The sequence below is a fragment of the Eurosta solidaginis genome, chromosome 2, assembly GCF_040869045.1.
Source record: "Eurosta solidaginis isolate ZX-2024a chromosome 2, ASM4086904v1, whole genome shotgun sequence".
NCBI lineage: Eukaryota > Metazoa > Arthropoda > Insecta > Diptera > Tephritidae > Eurosta > Eurosta solidaginis.
The window spans coordinates 143,922,143-143,945,213 of NC_090320.1; the positions used below are offsets into that span (position 1 = coordinate 143,922,143).

General features: G+C 39.2%; 1 protein-coding gene and 1 pseudogene across 3 annotated transcripts in view; one reads left to right on the forward strand and one right to left on the reverse strand.

The window, feature by feature from the left end:
- The window catches only part of LOC137240268 (MPN domain-containing protein CG4751), an 834,976-nt gene that overhangs the window by 429,327 nt on the left and 382,578 nt on the right, over positions 1 to 23,071 (forward strand). The window lies entirely within an intron of this gene.
- On the reverse strand, positions 18,946 to 20,127 carry LOC137239867 (DENN domain-containing protein Crag-like; annotated as a pseudogene).

Here is a 23,071-nt window from a genome sequence, read left to right on the forward strand (position 1 = left end):
ACAAAGAGCTAGAAAATTAGTGAAAGAAGCTAAGGAAAAACAAAAAGTTAATTATGATAAAAGTAGCACCAGTAAGGAAATAAAATTAGGCGATCTAGTATTAGTTAGAGAAGAAGCTAGCCATAAGCTAGACAATAGATATAAAGGACGGTATAAGGTAAAGAAAATTGACAAAAATAACAATTTTACTTTAATACCACATAGAGAAGAAACTAGTAATAGGAACAATAAAGATAAGGAATTAATAATCCATAAGAATAGGCTTACACACATCTGAAACACCTTTTGATAATAATCTTAAATTAAGCATTCCACTTTACTCATCGCACATTAGATATCTAAGAAAATGAAAACGAATTTTTTTTTCTCTCAGTTCCATATTTACATAAATTATTATATATACATAAGTAATAGAGAATATCTTCAGACAACGGATTTTAAGTGGGTGCACACATTTAAAATCCGGCTGTAAAATAAATAGAATAAGTAAAATAATTGTTAAATTTAAAAAATTTTTATACGTAAGATAATCGTTAAATTTAAAATTTTGAAAAAAAAGATTTGTACAAAATATTGGAAAAAAAAATATATATATATAAAATGTAAAAATAATAAAAGTATCAAGATCAGCAAATTAGAAAAAAAGTACACAAACTCTTTCGCTACAATATCAAGTTACAGTAAAATACCAAAGTCATTTAAAATGCGAACAAAGAGTCTTATATAATTGTTCACAAAACAATTCTATAATCCTCTTTTTCTAAGGCGGATGGTGTAGCATTATGCGTCATGCCCACCTATGCAATACATTTGCGGCATTACGCACCATGAACTTCTATGCCAATACATTTTAGTAATAGCATAATCATATTACAATATTTGTTATGTGGGTGCGTGTTTCTCTGAAGGTGTGGTGGTGAACAGGCATGCTGGCGAGCCCGGGCTAGCTCGTAGGCGGGGGGCTCCTTTCCACCCACCAACATTAACAAAATTTTTATTTATCATGCCTGGTTATATTTGTTTCGTCAGGGAGGAAATCAAATAGGATCGGGTAAGGATGGGGCGAGGTAAAAAGGTGACGGATACCGGGACAGAAAGTAAAAGGGAAGGGAGAGGAAATAGGAATTGGGTGCAGGGAAGATGAAGAAAGAAAATCCTGTCCTGTCCGTTGGAGTCGGCCCTCCCCTCCTGCGTCGTTTCTTGCGCACCCTTGGGCGTCGCCTTGACTCCAGTGCGCAACGCCCCCTTATCCGAATACTAAATAGTCCGTCTCTAATGCAAGTGTGGTCTAGTCATGTCTTCCTTACTCCCACGTCCCCTTTCCTACCCTAGCGTAACACCCACACCAAAGATATATGCTTAGCACTCCATCACCCACTCGCGACTTATACTTTCGCTTGAAAATATACTTCAGCACACTTCACCAAAAATAGAAAAATTTTATTTTATTTTTTTTTTCTTCTAATGCCAATTTTGTTGGCTGCCGATCGCACTTTGCAAAAGAAACGCCCCGTAATACAGTTTTTGCCGCCGTTATGTGTATATCTATCTCATTGTATCTAATCGCTGAATTTCTCCTACTTTTGCTTAGCAACCGATACGCACACATACGCATAATGAACTGCCTTATAGTCCCGCATAGTTAGTGCAGTTTAAACTACTATTGCATTTCTAACATACAACATTGTATTCACAAAAGTACTTGCCCACATACACACACACACACACACAGGTAATGATACAGGGCCGGATTCAGAACAAATAGGGCCAGGCTGGCGTTACGTATTATGCGACATAAATTACATTGACCTAACACAGCGGTTAGCTAACATCAATGGAATGCCGAATATGAAACCTTTGTCAGCTCACACATAACAAATTCTGCTTAGTCACACACTCCGGTCAATACACTGCCGATCAGTGTTAGTTTGTCACTGCACTTCTTCGTATGTAACTTTAATTAGTCTTTTAAGATCTTTCTACTCTTAATATTATGCTAGTCTGTAAAAATTTGTAAATTTAAAGACTCAAATAAATAAATATAAATATAAATATAAAACACAAATATAAATATAAAATATATACATACAACCAATAATGTGAATTAACCAAATATTCACATACAAACATTTTACATGAATATCAATCTGCTGACTTTGCCTGTTCGTATAGGTCAACGCAAGTGAAGGGACAGCCTTAGGAGGACAGCTTTGATTCTGACTAAGTTGAACTCATTGTTAGCCATACATTTCATTCGTTTTGGGGATTCAGATATCACTTTCAGTTTTTTAAAGTGAGCTTCTATCACTTTGAATCCTTCGTTAAGATCACGAAAACCAATAAAAATGTTGTTGAACTCTTTCTGAGTTTGTCTCATAAAAGCACGTATCTCATTTTCTACGAACGACAATCATAACATGCTCAATTCAGTCCAATTTTATTGGATATTGGGTCAACAACTCGAACACCTATGTGAGAGAACCCGGCAAAGATAACATGAGCCATATTATCACAGAGCCAAAAACCAACATAAGTATCACCACGGGAAATTTTCTTTTGATTGGTGCACTTCTTAACACAACATTCCAACATAATTGCAAAGTCGAACAAACCCAAAAGAAAAATAGGCAAAAGAAGAGTGCTTTGGAGCACTGGATGTAAATCCGAAGACAGCAAATAGCTAGCAGACAACAGAAAACAAAAAGGGCACACAATGACTCGCTAATATACTTTTGGCTAACAGCTGTCTCGAATAGTTGCTTATTTATGTATTTCTCGTTTCTATATCGCATATTGGCTTTGGCGACATACATGTATATCTATAGTTTATGTAAGGTCATACGCGCTCCTTATTTCTGTGCATATATGTGTGAAATATTCTCTTAGCTGCTGGTTATGTGCGTGAAATATTCTTCGTTGCTTTCTATGTATGCATGTTTTGCTGTTGTTATGTAGCATTTGTTTGTTAGCGGCATACTGAGCTACAGTTTTAAACTGCTTATATTCGCCGCAGTATCTATATATTAATACGCTAACAAAATTTCCATACAACTGACAGGCTGTTTCGCATACTTAGCATACGAAAGATCATATAAAATTTATATGGATCGATTCGTATGGACCAGCCGCAGTGCATAGGCCTATTTTTCTTAACAAATATTACTCTATTTAGAATTAATAGAAAACGTTTTTTGTTAATTCGAACAATCTCTCCAAATATCGAAATTTACTTTAGTGCACAGAAGCGCATCATCTGTAGGATCAATCATGTAAGTGCTCTAAAACACAAACCTAGGCGTACGCACTAGACGATGAATAAAACACGAAAGAATAAAACATGGTTTACCATTGTTGCCACTTACCTATAGCGGCCTCTACCAAAATCCTAAAAAATTGTTCAAAATAATTTGTAGCATACAAAAAAATCTTAAATAGAATTAATTTTTGACCGGCCCATTTTTTGTGGCAAATTTCACTTCCACGTAAATGCATGGGTCGTTATTTAACAGATTCTTTGTTTTTTATTTCAGTTGCTTTCAAAAAAACATGAAATAACAATTAATGGGTTAACTTTTGTTGAAACTAACTAAATTTATTTATAACAACTGTCAGACCCCGCAGATGTCTTTCTGCCCTAAATTTTGCCTATATGCATATATTTTAATAAGATTTTTCCGTCTAACTGTACCCTCCCTCTCTTCACTTTTTTCTAGTCCTTTTATTCACTCCTCCCTCCGTCTTTTTCGCTTCATCTATCTCCATCTTCGTCTCTTTCTATCTCCTTCTCAGTCTCCTCCTTCTCTCTTTTCTCTTCTCTCAAGTTCTTCTCATTCTTCTTCATCCCTTATTGCCTGTCCCAGAGGGTGGTATGTATTTTGTTCTAGTCCCATTCCCACTCCGAGTCTAAGTCCCAGTCCGTTTCCGGGCTACTTCCCGGAAAAAAGGGTCGTAAATACTAATATAGGCAAATTTATATACCAAATTTCAGGCGAATCGCATAGGGTATTATTAATTCATGTCCTTATTTCGGCTTCGCGTGCATATTTATCAGTTTTGCCAGGTTGATGCGACTAAATCGAATATCACAATGAAAATTACTTTAGAGCTCTCAGCAACGGCTTTCATTTGATATCCATATTATCCACACATTCTAGGGGTACCCGGGTCTATTTTTTGGCCTATATCTCTCGACCCTGTACGTCGATCGCAACCAAAGCTATTGTGTGAAAGCTTGAACAAAATCGACCGACGCATCTCTTCAAACACCGGCGACCAACTAACACACATTTTAGCTTTTCTTTTTATATACATATATATAGATTGTTATTTTTCACACTCCACTATAATATTAAAACGAAATGCCAATATTCGTTGCTTTTGAAATTCGGCTTAAAAATTGCACATGGAACAACTAAAGACTCTCCGGAATATAAAAAAATGTCTTAATACCTTTAAGCCACTGGCCCCCTCAGCCCCTGGAATCATGGCAGGAATACTGTTCGTGGTATTACATATATAAATAAATTAGCGATACTCGACAGATGATGTTCTTGGTCACCCTGGTCCACATTTTGGTCGATATCTCGAAAACGCCTTCACATATACAACTGAGGGGCATTCCCTTTTAAAACCCTTATTAATACCTTTAATTTGATACCCATATCGTACAAACACATTATAGAGTCACCCCTGGTCCACCTTTATGTCGATATCTCCAAAAGGCGTCCAGCTATAGAACTAAGGCCCACTCCCTTTTAAAATACCCATTAACACCTTTCATTTGATACCCATACAAACACATTCTAGAGTCACCCCTAGTCCACCTTTATGGCGATATCTCGAAAAGGGGTCCACCTACAGAGCTGAGGCCCACTCCCTTTTAAAATACTCATTACCACCTTCTAGAGTCACCCCCGGTCCACCTTTATGACCATATATCGAAAAGGCGTCCACCTATAGAACTATGGCCCACTCCCTTTTAAAATACTCTTTAATACCTTCCATTTGATACCCATGTCATACAAACACATTTCAGGGTTACCCTAGGCTAATTTTCTTAAATGGTGATTTTCCATTATTTTGTCTCCAAAGCTCTCAGCTGAGTATGTAATGTTCGGTTACAACCGAACTTTGCCTTCCTTTCTTGATGAATCTGAGTCTTTATTTTGAAACATCTTTCTTATAAATCTTTTAATACTAATTTCTTAACTACTTATGTATGTATGTGTGAGGGTGCATATTCGTATCTTAATTGTGTGAATTCAATACCAAGGCATTTTACATTTTGCATTACAAATGATATATTTTATGTGTAAGTATTGAATCCTTAGGTGTTTAGGTACGCATTCATTAAAACAATTGACTGATACGCTGTTGCTGCCTGTAATGCCTTGGTATACTGTTGTTTACATGTTATTTCAAATCTTTTGTTTTTGTCTTTTCTGTATCAACTAATATGTAATCTATGTATTTTACTTAGATAAGCAATTTTGACATATTCATGTTACAATTCTATTGATTATCGATGCATTTGATATTTAGTGCACTGTATATTTTTTGTTAACTATATAGATTTACTTATGCATTTCTAAACTCTTATCTCTATGGCGGCAGAGTCTCATGTTCGTATTTTTATGAACAAGCACTACGACCAAATTGCCCAAAGCTCGCTAATAGCCCGAATCTCCATTTTTACAACCAAAACTTTATTTATAGATTTGGATTCTAAATAAGAACGAAAAAGCGACCCGTACATAAAAACAGCAATTAGAAATAATATATATGATGATATTGGTTTCCGATCGTTTGGACTATTTTGCATATATTTTTGGTAAGCTTTTCCGATCTATTCGGCAGTAGTGCAAATAAAACAAGTTATCCCGATCTATTCGACAGTAGTGCAAATAAATGAAGTTCTTCCACTTATAGCTCAACGTTTCGCCAAATTTCCTTGGCTTCTTCTACAGAGATTCTGTTAAAAAACAACAAAAACATTAATTTGAAGTTATCACAAGTATACATATTCACATTTTACATTAATTTATACATTTTCACTTACATTTAAATTATGGCAAAATAAAAATTAAAAAATAAAACGCTACCATCTACTGTGGTACACTTGTCATACTAAAAGTAAAATCTTATAAACACAATATGTAAGTGGCAGCGATACCATCTGTGTCCTCTTTCTTATTCATAGTTTTTTCCCTGTTTTGAAAAATTCGTAGGCTTTTCAATATGTATCGTGTTTCTTTCTAGCTTCTTTTTCTATAATTTTTGTGTTTGCAAAGTCAACGACGTGGTTGTGTGCTGTTGCGTGTTGTGAGAGAGCTGTATTTTGTTTTATTTCCTGATGTGTTACGTGGCTGACTGTTTGGCGTGGTGAGGAGCGGCGGCAAGCAGGTATGCTTGCATCCCAGGCTAGCTCGTCAGATTGGGCGGGGTATTGCACCACCGTCCTCACCCGCAGCCACATGGATAAAAATAGGGTTCATACCTGCATGTGTAAAGAAAGGAGAGAAAAAGCTGAAAAAGATAGATAAAAGCGTGAGGGGGAAAGTAAAAAGCGCGAAAACATGAGGGGAAGAAAAAGATGGAGGCCTGTCTTGTCAGGTGGAGTCTACCCATCCTCTGCACTGCATCTTGCGCCGCACCATGGGCACTGTGCTGACTCCTGTTTTCCTTACAGTGCCCCAAAAGCCTGACATTACTCTGTCCGTCAGTCAATACGTCATTTCCCTATCACTCACCTTCACTCCTTACCGTCCACAAGCGCAGCACCCACACCAAATATTTAACGGCGAGCCTTGCATAATTGAAAAACACTTAGATTTTCATCCATCCATTTCTTATAGTTTATTAACAATATGAATACTTCTGTATCGCTACCCAGCGACGTATAAGTAAATCAAATGAAGAAGGGGAAAATATAAAAATAACTATGATCCAAAAAAAACTTAAACAAACTAGGTTTAATCTTCCTGTTGCCCACCCTAATATAAAAGACCCTATTTCACATGCCAATTGGCTTAAATAAAAAATTTACAAAGGATTCAAAACTTAGTCTATGTTAACTTATAACTATAATAAATAATTCAAGTTTCAATTCAAATAGAAATTTAGATATACGCGCAGAAGTTAAATCCTACCATTGACCAAAAGTACAAATCCCAAACCTTTAAATTATTAAATAAATTATAAAATTAAAAATTTCTTGAAATAAATGTTTTCATACATTTAAATCGATACGGGCAATCCCCGGTTAACTCACATAAGTAGACAACATTTGGTTAATTCGTTGTAGTTCTATAAATAGAACAAAAATAACAACAAATACCAAGTTTCTCTGAAAACCGCCTTACAAACAGGCATAACTTCAACACATAACTACATACGAATTATGTAATGTGTGGAAGATAATATATGCGATGAAGGCAATTGGGAAATACTTTACAACAACTAAGGCATGACGTAGCTGAATGCGTTTATAACCATTTCAACTATCGTAGGAGTGCGGGTTCGACTCCCACTCCCGGGAGAAAAGCCTTTGAAGAGATTTACAAGGTATAATCGAAACAGCTGTCGCCTTGTCCGTCCTGATGTCACGTTGTTTAAATTTTTCCCAAATTATTAAATAAATTATAAAATTAAAAATTGTTTGAAATAAATGTTTTCATACAGTAGTAGTTCTATAAATAGAACAAAAATAACAACAAATACCAAGTTTCTCTGAAAACCGCCTTACAAACAGGCATAACTTCAACACATAACTACATACGAATTATGTAATGTGTGGAAGATAATATATGCGAAGAAGGCAATTGGGAAAAACTTTACAACAACTAAGGCATGACGTAGCTGAATGCGTTTACAACCATTTCAACTATCGTAGGAGTGCGGGTTCGACTCCCACTCCCGGGAGAAAAGGCTTTGAAGAGATTTACAAGGTATAATCGAAACAGCTGTCGCCTTGTCCGTCCTGATGTCACGTTGTTTAAATTTTTCCCAAATTATTAAATAAATTATAAAATTAAAAATTGCTTGAAATAAATGTTTTCATACATTTAAAGCGATACGGGCAATTCCCGAATAACTCAAATTTTTAATAATATTTTTGTGTTGAATTGTAAATGTTTAATGTTTCTTAGAAATAACTTTAAAAGGTCCTTCATAAGGTGATTCTAAATTAGATTTACGAAGAACTTTAACAAAAATATACTCAAAATTTTCTAGTTTTTTAGGAACGAAAAAGTTTTCTTTGTTATGATGAAAAATTTTAGAACGAACAAGTGAAAAATATTCTCTTATTTTTTGAAGAGCGTAATTAGAAAAATCATGTTCTTTGTTACTATTTGAAATAACTAATTCACCAGGTATTCTAAGTGTTTGGCCATAAACAAGTTCAGCAGATGAACGTTTTAAATCTTCTTTAATATAAGTGCGTAAACCAAGAAGAATGAATGGTAAATTGTCAGACCAATGAACTGAGTCGTTTGATGCTATAATTGCTGCTTTTAAAGTTCGATGAAATCTCTATTATGCCATTTGCTTGGGGATGGTAAGGAGATGTATGAATTTTATGAAAACCTAAAAGTTTAGTTAATTCCGTAAAAAATCTTGATGTGAATTGTGAACCTTGATCTACTGTAATATTTAATGGTATACCAAATCGTTGTATATAATTTTATAAGTTTTTACTATAGTATTTGTTGAAATGTCTTTAAGTGGCCAACGTGAAAATTATCAATAATTGTTAAAATATAACAATTTTCATTTGAAACTGGAAGAGGTCCAACAATATCCATATGAATATATTCAAAACGACCTGATGGTATTTGAATTTTTTGAATAGGAGATTTAGTATGCCTTGAAATTTGGGATTTTTAACAATTGATGCAAGATGAAGTCCAATCGTTAATTTCTTTACGCATGTTAGGCCAATCATATGTATTTTGAATTAATTTTCTAGTTGTTCTTATACTTGGATGAGATAATGAGTGAATTTTGTCAAATATAATTCTTCTCATAGAATCTGGAACATAAGGTCTAAAAGGTTGTAGAGAAACATCACACCATATGTTTAAATTAATAACTGGAATATGAATTTCTTTTAAATTATTTTTAGAATTTTGATCAGAAATGGTTTTTTGTAAAAATGTATCAGTTTGTTGTTGTTTATATAATGTTTCTAAATTTACATCTTGAGTTGAAATTGCATTTATTTCTGGTGTTTAGGCAGGATGCCTAACTTTGTCCGCATCTGTCTGCGATCCCCCCAATGCAACTCTGCGAATCGATACTCGAATTAATTTATAACCACCCACACCATCACCCTCATGCATGTGCATGCACGTACATGCACGTGTATGTGTGCTTTTTGTCAGCACTCATGCATATGCATGTCGGGGTTAATGTGTGGGCGCCTTTCCCCTCCAAAAACGGAGGATTTTGCGGGTCAACGGTTGTGGCTTGCTATACAACCGGCCTCTTTGATTTCAACAGCCAACCAGTTAACATCTGCCGCCAAGGATCTCCGCCGCTTCCTACAATTGTACAGTCAGGTAATATTGTATTCAATTTATTTTATCTTTACCCAATAAAGTGCATTATTATAACGAGGAAAATCCTCCTGTGTTTCTTATTTGTCTCGTTTGAGTGAATCCTCTATTCCCACTGAGATCGACCCGGTGCGCCCACCTCTCCAGGATTAGACGCACACCGGCCGAACATTTGGTCCATCTTCACCAGGAATTTGGAATACAGTACCTATATACAGTCCACATCATAAGATCATAGCTGCCCCCACCAAAATTCAAAATTACAGAAATTGCCATAAAAAGCTATCCGGAGAATATTGCCACAGCCAACAGCTATACCACAAAAAGTTTACTATTTCACAACAGCGTCAAAACAATGAGCAAGCGACAGCCAGCTGAAGCCGCTGCAACACCACAAGCTACTTGCCACACCGGAATACAAATCACCAAAAAGTTCAAAGTAAGTGCAATATTTCTTGCCACATTTTTTTGGTTAAAAATAATAAATAAAAAGTGCGAAAATCCATTTGAAGTGCCATACGTGCTTGTAACTGACCGCGAAAAGTGTGAAAAACTGTGTAGTGACAAAAAGAAAAATAAGTGCAAACGCGTTGCATTAACGTCGTTTAACATTCCTTGTGACTATCTGGTCTGTCCCCCCACCAGCGGTAAGGCTCTCCGGACACAGCACAAGGAAGAGGTGCACATAACCTCACATTCACATTAAAATCTCACGCCATACGGCTGTGGCAATTTTCATTTTCTTTTCAAGCACTTTAATTTTCACTAATTCAATCGACACAGTTTTTACAACAGTTTTCACTGAGTTTTTACACTTTTCGTCGAGTTGTTATATCAGCGCGCGCACTTATTTATAACAAATTTTAACGTTGAAGTGGCGAGTGGCCCCTTTAATTCCACAAAAGGCGTTGTTGTTGCGCTCCCCTTCTCCCTGCTTTTCGGCACAAATAAGCTGCAAAGTCAGTGAAAAAATAAAAAAATCGAAAGCGTTAAATAAAGAGTTTTTCTATATTTTAATCATTGTTGGTTGGGTGATTCGCACAGGTTTTTTCAGTTTTACAACCCCTTTTTAATTTGATCACAAATTTTAATCCATGAACATGGAATCATATATTAGATTGGCCGATCGAATAATCGAATTCGAGGCCGATTTTAATGACATCAATGCGGCTCTGCACACTGTGCACACTCTTGCAATACAGCAAAAAGAGTTGCAAGCTAAGTGGGAAAAGCAGAGAACGCCCTAGAGGAGTTGCTTGGCTCTGACACGCTCGACGCAAAGAAAATTGCAGCGGTCAAGATCAAGCATAAAGCGGCATATGCCGTATTCCTGAGATGCATGTCGAACATGGCTGAACTTCAAGCCAAATTGAAGGAGGAAAAAGATAAGGCAGTCAAACCTGAGGGAGAACGTGCGCGCGAACATAGTATCCGCCTGCCAGCTTGTGATACTGAGGTGTTCAAGGGCGACTACCTATCTTGGCCTACGTTTCGTGACCTGTTCACGGCCATATACAAAAACAACAGTCGCCTAAGCCCGGTAGAAAAGTTGTTCCACCTCAATCAGAAAACTCAAGGTGAGGCAAAGGACATCGTCAAGAAATGTCCCTTGACAAATGAAGGCTTCGAAACAGCCTGGAAAAACCTATGTGAGAGATACGAGAATAAGCGGATTCTCGTAAACTCACAACTACAAATTTTGTTTAATCTAAAAAAGATAGATAGCGAGTGCGGCAGCTCTATCAAAACCTTACAGCGCGACTTGCTTGGCATCTCTAAAAACACATCAGATCGATGTTTCAAATTGGGATGCGATTATTACCTATTTATGTTCGACAAAATTACCTGAAAATACGTTGGCTCTATGGGAGCAGAGCATTGACCACAAGACGGACATATCCAAGTGGGAGGATATGGACAAATTCTTGTCAAATCGTTTCCAGACACTTGCAACCGTGTCTGGTTTTACAGGGAATGCCACTTCTAAAGTGCAAAAATCAAACACGTCGCGCCAGTCGACGGAAAACCCTACAAAAAGACTTGGTGCTCTTCAAACCAAAGTAACCAAGCAAACAACAAAATCAGTATGTAAAATGTGCAAATCTACGGAGCACAGATTACGCAACTGTTCACGTTTTTGCGATTTAAATCCGGTAGAAAGGATTAAATTCGTCAAATCCACAAATGGCTGCCTAAATTGTTTATCCCCAGGACACACAGTGACGAGGTGCACCAGTTCGTACAACTGTTCCAAATGCCACTCTCGTCACCACACGCTCCTGCATGCGGACACACTTCAGGAACCGGCGGTACGAAATCCCTTCAAAGATGCGGATAATGCCCCATCAACTTCGGCACAGGCAAGGAAAAGACAGGAATCGGGACAACCACCTTCCTCTGCGAATCAGAATGTCAAATCCTGCCATGCCAATTCCAGCACAGGCGTGCTATTAGGAACTGCTCGCGTACACATTCACCATAATGGTACCGACTTCTCCGCGCGGGCATTAATTGATTCTGGGTCTGAATGTTCCTTTATAACTGAAAGACTGAAACGCAGAATCAATTTGCCAGCGAGGAAAATGCATGCCCATGTTACAGGCATCACAAATGCGGTGTCAGCTCAGGTGAAAGAAGCATCCAACATCGAATTACGTTCACCAGTGGATCCCTGCTTCAGCCTGACTATACCCGTACTAGTTCTAGCGAAACTCACTGGGAATCTTCCATCCTGCCATATCAACGCAATGACTATGCAGGCATTCCCGGACTTGATTTTGGCAGACAAGAGGTTCTACGTCAACGAAGACGTAGACCTCATACTTGGCGGAGACATAAATCCCCGCATTATAATGAGCGGTATAAAAAAGAATGTGCTAAACACACTCTTAGCCCAAGAGACAGTGTTCGGTTGGATACTGACCGGTCGTATCGAATCACCGAATCCAACGAAGAGCATTATGTCTTTCTACAACGAGGTTGCGTTAGACAACCAACTCAAAGCTTTCTGGGAGGTAGAAAATGTACCCAAAAATAAAATATTAAATTAAGATGAAATGTACTGCGAACAACTATTTAAAGAAACAACGCAGCGAAGTGAGAATGGAAGGTACACCGTGTCACTACCATTCCGGCAGGATTACCCTAACAATATTAACTTAGGACCATCCCTGAAACGCGCATGCTCTCAGTTCTTCCGGAATGAGGGGCGGCTAATAAAAAACCCAGATTTAGGTAAAGAATATGTTCGAGTGTTGTCAGAATATGAAACACTCGGACATATGAGAAAATTGAAAAAGAATATCCAATCCGACGATTCGGATCATTACTTCCTGCCCCACCACGCCGTTGTAAAAGCAGAAAGTACAACCACCAAGGTACGCGTAGTATTTAACGCCTCGAGCCCTACGGCCAACGGTAATAGCTTAAACGATATTCTCCTCCCAGGCCCAGTTCTACAAGCCGATCTACCCATCCTTATCTTACGTTGGAGACTATACCGTTTCGTCTTCAATAGCGACATCGAAAAGATGTATCGACAAATTTGGGTGAACGAAAATCACACCAAATTTCAACGTATTGTGCATCGCACTTCCCCAAATGACCCTATTAGTCTTTACGAATTAAAGACGGTTACCTTCGGAGTGAATTGTGCTCCATATCTCGCGATAAGAACGCTACTACAACTGGCTGACGACGTCGCAAATTCACACCCTACAGCGGCTAGCATACTAAGAGAGAGTATGTACGTAGATGATGTTTTATCTGGAGGACACACAATAGCGTCAACCATCAACGCAAGAAACGAGATTCGCGAAGCCTTACACTCAGCTGGCTTTCCATTACGCAAGTGGACTTCAAACTGTAAGGAAATTCTAAAGGACATCCCCAAAACGGATTTGCTCAGCGAGGATTTCTTAGCGTTCGAAGAAGCTAGTTCGGTAAAAGCCCTGGGAATACGATGGAACGCTCACTCAGACGTATTTTATTTCAAGGCAGGAACCCTGGAAAATGGCGAAAACATCACCAAACGAGCAGTCCTATCCGCTATAGCCAAACTTTTCGACCCTTTAGGCTGGCTTGCGCCAATGGTCATTGTGGCAAAAATACTCATGCAGAGTATTTGGTTAGAAGGCACCGCTTGGGACGACCCAGTATCGAGCAGTACGCTAGAACGATGGAAAACCTTCACCGACCAATACCATGAAATCGATAAAATCAGGATACCTAGATGGGTCAACTTTTCTCCAGGAACCGACATCGAGATCCATGGATTTTGTGACGCATCCGAGAAGGCTTATGCAGCAGTCATTTACATGCGTGTCAAAACGGATGATAATGTCTGCACAAACCTACTTCTAGCCAAAACCCGAGTAGCCCCAGTGAAAACTCTTTCTCTTCCACGTTTGGAACTTTGCGGAGCCGTGCTGTTAGCGGAAATCACCGAATCCATTTTCAGGAACCTTAAGTTGGGACCAGTGAGAGTTCACCTTTGGACGGATTCAACTATCGTCCTCGCATGGATAAGGAAACCGCCGTGTTCCTGGTCCACTTTCGTCGCACATCGGATCACCAAGATCATCGACATGGTCGGAAATAAGGACTGGCTGCATGTAAACTCAGAATCTAACCCAGCAGATTTAGGTAGCAGAGGATTACCTGCGTCTGAATTGGTCAAAAATTCGTTGTGGTGGCAGGGACCTTCTTGGCTGCAAGAAGACACTTCCCAATGGCCAGCACAAGAAAGCGACTACCTCACCTCCGTAGAGGAAAAGAGGGCGAAGACATGCGCAACAACAACAGTAAATACTACCGATGTTCTCCAACGCTTTTCAGACCTACCTAGGGCGTTACGGGTGCTCTCATACGTTATGAGGTTCTACCGAAGAACTCACCCCAAAACAAAAAAATCATTTCAGGTCGAGTCACTGTTAATCTCTCCTGATGAGATCAAATCAGTAACCCAACTCTTAATTAAAATCTATCAGAAACAACATTATAGTTCCGAATATAATGATCTAAAGGCCGGAAAACCAATTGGAGGGAAAAGTGCAATACTCTCACTTAATCCCTACTTAGACCAAGATGGCATCATTCGGGTAGGAGGGCGACTCGGTGCGTCAAAGGACTTAGCTTTTAATGAACGCCACCCAATCCTCCTCCCATACAACTGCCGGTTATCCCGTCTGACAGTCATAATGTTTCATCAACAAAGTCTGCATGGGGAAAACCAACTCATGTTGCGTCTGATACGCACCCAATACTGGATACCTAACATCAAAACCATGATTAGGACAACCATTCATAATTGCAAAGTTTGCACGATACACCGAAAGCGTGCTCAGACCCAACTTATGGGTATTCTCCCTCGTGAACGCACGACATTCAGCCGTGCATTCACGAATACTGGAGTCGACTTCGCCGGACCCTTCGACATTAAAAGTTACCGCGGCAGAGGGTGTCGACTATCCAAAGGCTATGTCTGCCTTTTCGTGTGTTTTTCCACACGAGCGATTCATCTGGAGGCCACTACTGACCTCAGCACCCCATCATTTCTTGCGGCTTTTGCCCGTTTTATATCTAGACGCGGATGTCCCAAAAACGTCTACCCCGACAACGGTACAAACTTTGTCGGAGCTTCACGATCCCTACGATCGGAATTCAAAACTTTCATTTCACAAGCCCGAGACAATGTTGTCTCGAAGTACAGCCACCAATCACTCACTTGGCATTTCATCCCTGCGGGCGCTCCCCACATGGGAGGGCTGTGGGAGGCTGGAGTGAAAAGCTTCAAAAGCCACTTCAAAAAGATAGCCTCACCACACAAATTCACATTCGAGGAATTCCATACACTCTTGTGCCGCATCGAGGCATGCCTGAACTTGCGGCCGCTCAGCCCGGCATACAATGACCCAACGGACCTTGAGCCGCTTACTCCAGGTCATTTCCTCACTGGCAGCCATCTACTGGCTCCGCCAGAGCCGGATGCTAGTGAGAGCCCTGCCTCGATGATCAATCGGTGGCAGAAACTCAAAGCCCTCCATCATACTTTCTGCAAGCGATGGAAGGTGGAATATCTATCCGAACTTCAAAAACGAGTGAAGTGGAAGCATCCCAAAGAAAACATACAAGTGGGAGATCTCGCCGTCCTCAAAGAGGACAACTTATCTCCCAACGAATGGAGGTTAGGTAGAGTCTTCAACGTACACCCCGGCGAAGATAACCGAGTTCGCGTAGTCGACCTCATAACAGAGAAGGGTCAAGTCAGACGACCTTTGGTCAAACTGATCCTCCTTCCAACGGAGGAGATGGACTGCGAGAAGGCCAATAGCTCCTCATAACAATCCCTCCGTTCCTCTCCTTCACCCTCTTCCGAACTCCACCTTCCTATCGAGACCCAAAACGAACCCAAATTCACTCACTCCCCAGAGCGAGGACACCAGAAAACACCCAAATTCACTCACTCCCCAGAGCGAGGACACCAGAAGATCCCCAAGTTCACTCGCTCGCCCCGAGCGAGGACACCAGAAACCACCCCATTCACTCGTTATCCCATAACGAGGACAACATAAGAGCCTACCACAGAAGGGCGAACCGATCTGCCACAGAAAACAGCTGCACTCTTTGGCGCGCAACGAGGCCCATCGCAAGCCTAACGCTGATGAGAAAACTCATCTGCCCCAGATATTAGCAGTGGTTTATAATTTTAGAAATCCGAATTACGCCAGTCCGAATATTTAAGAAAAGCAACTGACTATTTCAAACTTCGAATGAAAACCCCCAAAACTTTAAAATAATTTTTTAAAATTCTAACCATTCAGCTTAATAGCGCATTAATTTTGGATGCAAGGAAATTCATGCATGCATAAATGCTATCCGACTGCATGCAGCGTCGAAACATTGGTTTTTGAATAAATTTAAGAAATATTTTTGGGCGGAACATTCGTCTCCATTTGAGAATTTGGAGAATCGGTTTGTAGTTGGAATATTATGCATATTCGGACCTCGTGAGGTAGTATCAAAGAACGTATTCCGAATATTCTAAATAAACGGTTTATCCGGAGCGCTTCCATGCATACTTAGCGGAAAAGCACTTTCCGAAATTTCGGAATAAAAGGGTGAATACTCCCTGTGTAGCAGGACCGCACAAAAGCTTGACTTCTGTCAAAGTCAAGGTAGGAATACAAAGTTCTAAGACAATAAGCCAATCTCTTTTGTTTTTGTTTTTGTCAGTTCATTGCGGCTGCTGAGTGGCGTATCACCCCATGCCGGCTGCCTGTTCAAAATCATGCTATCTCGGGGTATTTGTCAGAAATTTCCCTATTCAGGATATGTCACCAAACCGCCCTATGTTAGAGTTGGATTCGTCTCGGAATGTTTTTATTTAACTCCCCCTTATGAGAAAATGCATTGACCTTATGTTCATATAGGGAGTTTTGGCAACCACAGTTGAGATGGTGCGTTTTTGAATAAAACTCTAACGTACGGCATTCGACTAACAATTTCGGGAAGGAATGACCAAAACAACATGACTTTATCAATTCACGAAATCTTTAGTAGAAACGGAATTATTTCCCCAAAAACCTTTGGCATTTACAAATTTATTATCATTACTAATATACTACCAGAGATACGTGTCTACTACAATTTCACAGATTGTTCCTCAAAGCACAAACCTCTAGTAATTGAATCAAATTCACCCACTCACTGAGACAGCTTGAGGCTGTTGCTGCCACACGCTAAAACTTTGGTTGCACTTTTCTATAGGAATTTCACGCATACACGCTTCATGTACTGCGATACGGGCTATCAGCCTGAATTGATAATTTCTGAAGGAAAAAAATAAAATAAAATTGACATCCTTTTCCGTAATTGAGATATATATTCAACATCATTGGGAAAGTCTTCAATGACACTTTGGTCAAGCAGTTCCTTTTTGATGATCTCGTCAAGAGAACCTGACGAACGACAAGTAGGTGTCTTGATTGTTAACCAGTATTTTCTAAATCTGTACGAATGTTAGTGCTAGCAAACAAATGTTTGTCATTAATGGTAGCACCCTCAGTTAATATTTCATTAATTGGAGGAGTATTATCTACCAAATGCACACTGTCGGCATACAATGATTTTATAGATACAGATCACTGTGATAGGTATGTTTTGCGAAAGATTCAAAGTGGAAACCAACTCATCGGGAAAATTACATACATCAGCAAATTGTAATAGGGTAAGACTGCAATTTTGCGTGCGCATCATTATTTTCATCCATACGCTGCTGCTCCGAGCAGCGCAGCGTCAACGGAGGACTATCGAAATGCAGCAATGCCTCTAAGTCATTGTCAGTTATCTCACGTAACTCCATAGCAAAGGTACTATTTAGTGTATTATTATGTTCCATGCTTGATGTTTGCGTATTTTTTAGTTTTTTTTAAATTACATTGATATCGCTTCAATTTACTTATGCACACATTTTGGAAAAATCTTCTGATTACTAGTTAGCTTTGGTGATATTTCATCAGCATCTTAAAGTCCACAACAAATGTGAGTTTAGTTAAAAAGTCAGTATCGTTTTTGTTTCTTTTTAACGTGAGAGGAAAATGCAAAACAGGAATTCTTCAAAAACCTTTTTATCATACTTAGTTTGAAAACTTCACTTATATATTTTAAGAACAAGCAAATAATATAACTTTTAAGAGTTCTGGTTGGGTCGCTCTACTACACCGTTATTAACTTGATTTTGAAACAAGTGTTTCCAAAATAACCCAATTGAGATATAGCTCCTTCTTCTTTTGCCATATTATGTGGCAATTTTTTAGGCTTTATAAAACCGGGTGCTTTTTTTTAACTTGCAGTGCAAAAAAGGTGATATTTCCCATCGGAAATTATTGATATTTGAAAACATGTAAATAATTACCCAAAGTTAAATTTCAACGACGAGCCAAAATTGAGCAAACTTGATGCAACACTAGAGCCGGGCATTGTTTCAGATCGTTGAATACTTTTGTTGAGTTGCGTAGAGTCATCAAGGGTTGCACTGCGTTGACCTTTAAATAATACCGGCTTATCGGTATATATAGTGTTGTTTGGTATGCCAGCATGCTGTTGATTTGATGTGTCTTTGTTGGGTTTTGTATTTGTGGGTGTGCTTGATCTGTTAGCTCTTCGTTCAATGCGCCTAGGGGATCATTGTGAGTGACTGATGTACGCGGAGATATTCTAAAAAACAAAAAAAAAAACAAAATTAAGACATTTATATTACTATCAATTTGCATGTCCACTTACTTAGTAAGACTCTGCACGAGATCTGCATGTGCATTCGTCATGTTCAAATCTGCATGCTCCCCCACTTATCAAATGCTGAGAAATCCGATGGAGTTGCACCGGAGAAATTAGCATCACCAGCACCACGATCTAAATGTGAAGATGTTGATGAATTCAAGCTAGTGCGCGATGTACCATCTACCGTTGCTAACGTACTCAAATTATTTTCACACGACGCTGACAGGGGTTTTTTTTTTAGCAGAACGTCTTTTTCCAACGCGCCTGAAGTGCGCTGCGCCTGAAGTGCGCTGCGCCGAAAACAACATTATTAATTCGACGCCAACGCAACTGACTGAGTGTTGTGCTATCACTAGGCCATTCGGACTCAAGTACACAACGATTGTAAAAGCCATAAGTGAGTGCATTCGCCTGTACCCCAGAGCGCTTCATCAGATAATGCAGACGAACGGCTAGTACCGGCAAATTATGAATACCACACAATTGCATCATAATGCGAAAACAAAACTCATCACAGGTAATATTCAGCTGTGATGCACGCACTAGCATATCATATGCGGTACGCAAGGTGCCATGCTCTTTACCCGGCTGACGTGTATCATTCAGCATTGACGGTAGGATGAGAAAGTAAAGAGAGTAGCAAGTGGCTAGTAAATATTTTGACCATGCCTCTGGATGCATTTGACAGTGGCGTGCCATCTTCTGCGAAAGTTTGACTTCGTGCTTTGCGCGGCGTGCAATTGGCGATCCAGGTGCGAGTGAACCATTACTTTGCTGTTGCAAAAAGTGGGACAACGCGCTCCTCTTCGTCGTTTTCAAGAGACTGGGATTTAGTGTGAATTTAGCATAGTTATATACAGCGTTTGGACTGTCTATTTTAAGTAAATAAAAAGCATGACTTCATATAATTTATTTTATTTTTCATATCAAACTAACCTTGCTTCGGCCCAACACTATCGGGTGGAAATATGTACTTGGTACGTTCGCTATTTTGTCCGGATTCCCAATCAACTAAACGCACATCTGATGGTGTATCATCATGGGCGCCTACCTGTTCGGCGCATTCGTCGAAAAATGAAAGTCCATGATCACCATCTGATACGAAGGAGCGCTCTTCAATAAAGCGTATAAACATTTGTGTTTTCATAAGTAGCTCAAAATTTTCTGATGTGCCTTATCACGCGATCTCAAGAATGCCTTGAAATCAGGCACTTGGATCTGTGGCGCCAACGGAAGGCGTTTTCGATATGGGCGTTAAGTACTCGCAATAACCTCGTAAAATAAATGCCATGAAGAGTAGAAAAGGCCTCTTGAATTCGTTGTTCGAAATCTTGCTGTAGAGTGATCAAGAAAGTGAGGAAATAGAAGCAAAAAAACCTTTTGATTAAAGGGCTTAATTCCAGCCATTCTATCCCGAACCTTCCAAGGGAGTTTAAAATATTTCTTTTTCGAATTTTGGTCAAAGCATTACTTTCATTATTTACCATAGTGCTGTCAAAGGTCCTAATATCTCTACACGTTTTTTATTTACAAAGAAGGATAAATAAATTGCAGTCGCTGTAGCGCTTAGAATATTTGGTAAAATATGTATAATATTTTGGGTGTGGGTGTTTATCTCGATTTAAGCCCATAATATGCCGATTGATTTTACAACCTAAAAATTAAAAGAAAGTTAATTAATAAATGAAATATATTTATCATTAATAAAATTAATTCAGAATATTACAAGTCACTTACCATTCTTCTTGTCCTCAATGACCACCAAATGACCAGCCACGCGCCGTAGTAGGAAAAAGAAACGGGAAAATCGTTCGATTTTAGTACCGTTTGTTTCAATAGTAATCTTAAAATTTATACACGGGTGTGTATGGATGTTCGCTTTTTTGTCTTGCGGCTGGTACTTATACCAGTGCGCGGACTTTTAGAGCATGTTGGTACACAACAACAAATGAAAACAGTAGTAGTTGGTAGATTTTCATCCAAGAAACAAAAACAATATCTACAGTTTTCTGATTGTAAAACAACAATGTTCAATATTGTAAAACAAACAAAGCACATCTCACGGAAATAACCCTTTTTTAAAACCATGTAAACAAGACTAGAAATGCATGTAAATTCGTATATAAATAGCGTATTCCTATATAATACTCAATTTTTGGAATTGCATTTATTTAAAACGTTTATTTTCGTACAAATTTAATCACAAGAACTGATGAAAATAGCGTAGGGAGATATGTGCGAACTCATTTGCAACATTTATCTCATAATTTGTACACAAATTTTTTTTCAAAATTGGTTAGTGTCACCTCTAAATGTTAGTTGGATATACTCGGCAATTAATCACATTTACCAAATGAGCGCAGTATTTGTTTTAAATGCGAAAATCCTGAAATATTGGCAGATTTTAGGTTTTTGATGGTAGGAGTAGCAGGTATGAAAAATGGGTCAAAAAGGTTGGTCACTCTACCAACGCGATAAAGTCCGTGCATTGACTGACCATATACTTGTAACCAACGTATGTACATATGTATGTATGTATGTATGCCTACTTGGTTCGGTATATCATATTAGTGCTGCATCAAAATGACGCACACTGGTACCGCAAACCCGCAAAAGGAACAAAATCGGAATCGGTTTTTTTGACCCGGGCAGTCCCAAAAAATACTTACACACAGAAAAAATAAAGGCGAACACCTCCTTAAAAATTAAGTGCTCGCATTTACAAACAAAAAAAAAAAAGGACCAAAAAAAAAAATTTTATTTTTTCTTTTAGATTTTTTTGATTTTTTTGCCGTCGGTACTGCCTGCTTTCTGGCTGAGGGGCAGGACTTGTTGTTTTTCAACAACAAACATCACAAACAGTCATTATAAGGGCTCGGTACAAAAACAATCCGGGTCCCGAAATAAAAGAATCCCGACACGACAAAATCCCGAAATGGGAAAAAGTCAACTGTTTCTACCGGCCTAGTGTGCTACTGCCCCAGTGACCTAGTCTTTTTTTTTTCAAGGCCAAGCCAATACATATATGTATATATATACTCGCACACCACAAATTCACCATACCAGCTGTCAGCTAACCCATAAATACACGACAGGGTTGCATGCAATCTCAGAATGGTCCGTGCAGATAGAACGCGTCGCGAAGACCGCACCGCCAATCTGCATGTAAGCACCGGCAGTTGGTACATTTTCGAATTTAATTACGATGTTCGCTATTCGTCATGAGCTGTCGCACAAAATTAAATGAATACCGTCGTCAGCCTCTACGGTTCGTTTTAAACTCGGTTTATTCATATATTTTAACGTACGCTCGAAATCACAGCACTAACTACTTTGCAAAAACGCTCTCGTCACTCCACGTCATTTGACTAGTCATTTTGCGGTGATAGGTTATATTCGTAGTCACATTTGCATGGGCGTGGGTAGGTTTTGTGACCAGGGGTTTTGTAGGGTAATAATATAATACACAACTGACGAAATACATGCGCTGCAGCGAAAACGCGCATCACCCAACCAACCTCACGGCCACTCGCCCTGGCACATCCATAAAATGCCACAGTCGCCCTGAGTGCGACACGACACGTTATACGCTGGAACGGAGACCTCGGCCTCTTCGTCCAGCCCAGAAAAACCTAAAACCCTAGAGTCTGGAACGGAGACCTCTGCCTTTTCGTCCAACCAACACAAAAAAACCGCAAATCTGGAATGGAGACCTCGGCCTCTCCATCCGAAACGACAAAAACCAAAGAATAACAAAAAATGGTGCCACTATGGAACGGAGACCTCGGCCTCTTCGTCCAGCCTTACTGGCCATCGACCATAGATATATTACGTTCTGAATTTCTATATTTATGTATAATTCAAGGGCAAGAAATATTCACTTAACTGTTCATAACCGCTAATTTTTTCATCTTAGCTCAGGCGGCATGCGAAGCAAGTCGGAAAGGATCCCCGGCCATTTTTCGTCGTCAGACGAACTCCTCATTTAGATTAAGTTTAGTGTGTAAATCTTATAGTAATTTTTCTCGTTTCAGCGGAGGTCATTGGCGGAAAACGATGTTGCGTATCGCAAGGGGGCCGGCATGTTTAGGCAGGATGCCTAACTTTGTCCGCTTCTGTCTGCGATCCCCCCAATGCAACTCTGCGAATCGATACTCGAATTAATTTATAACCACCCACACCATCACCCTCATGCATGTGCATGCACGTGTATGTGTGCTTTTTGTCAGCACTCA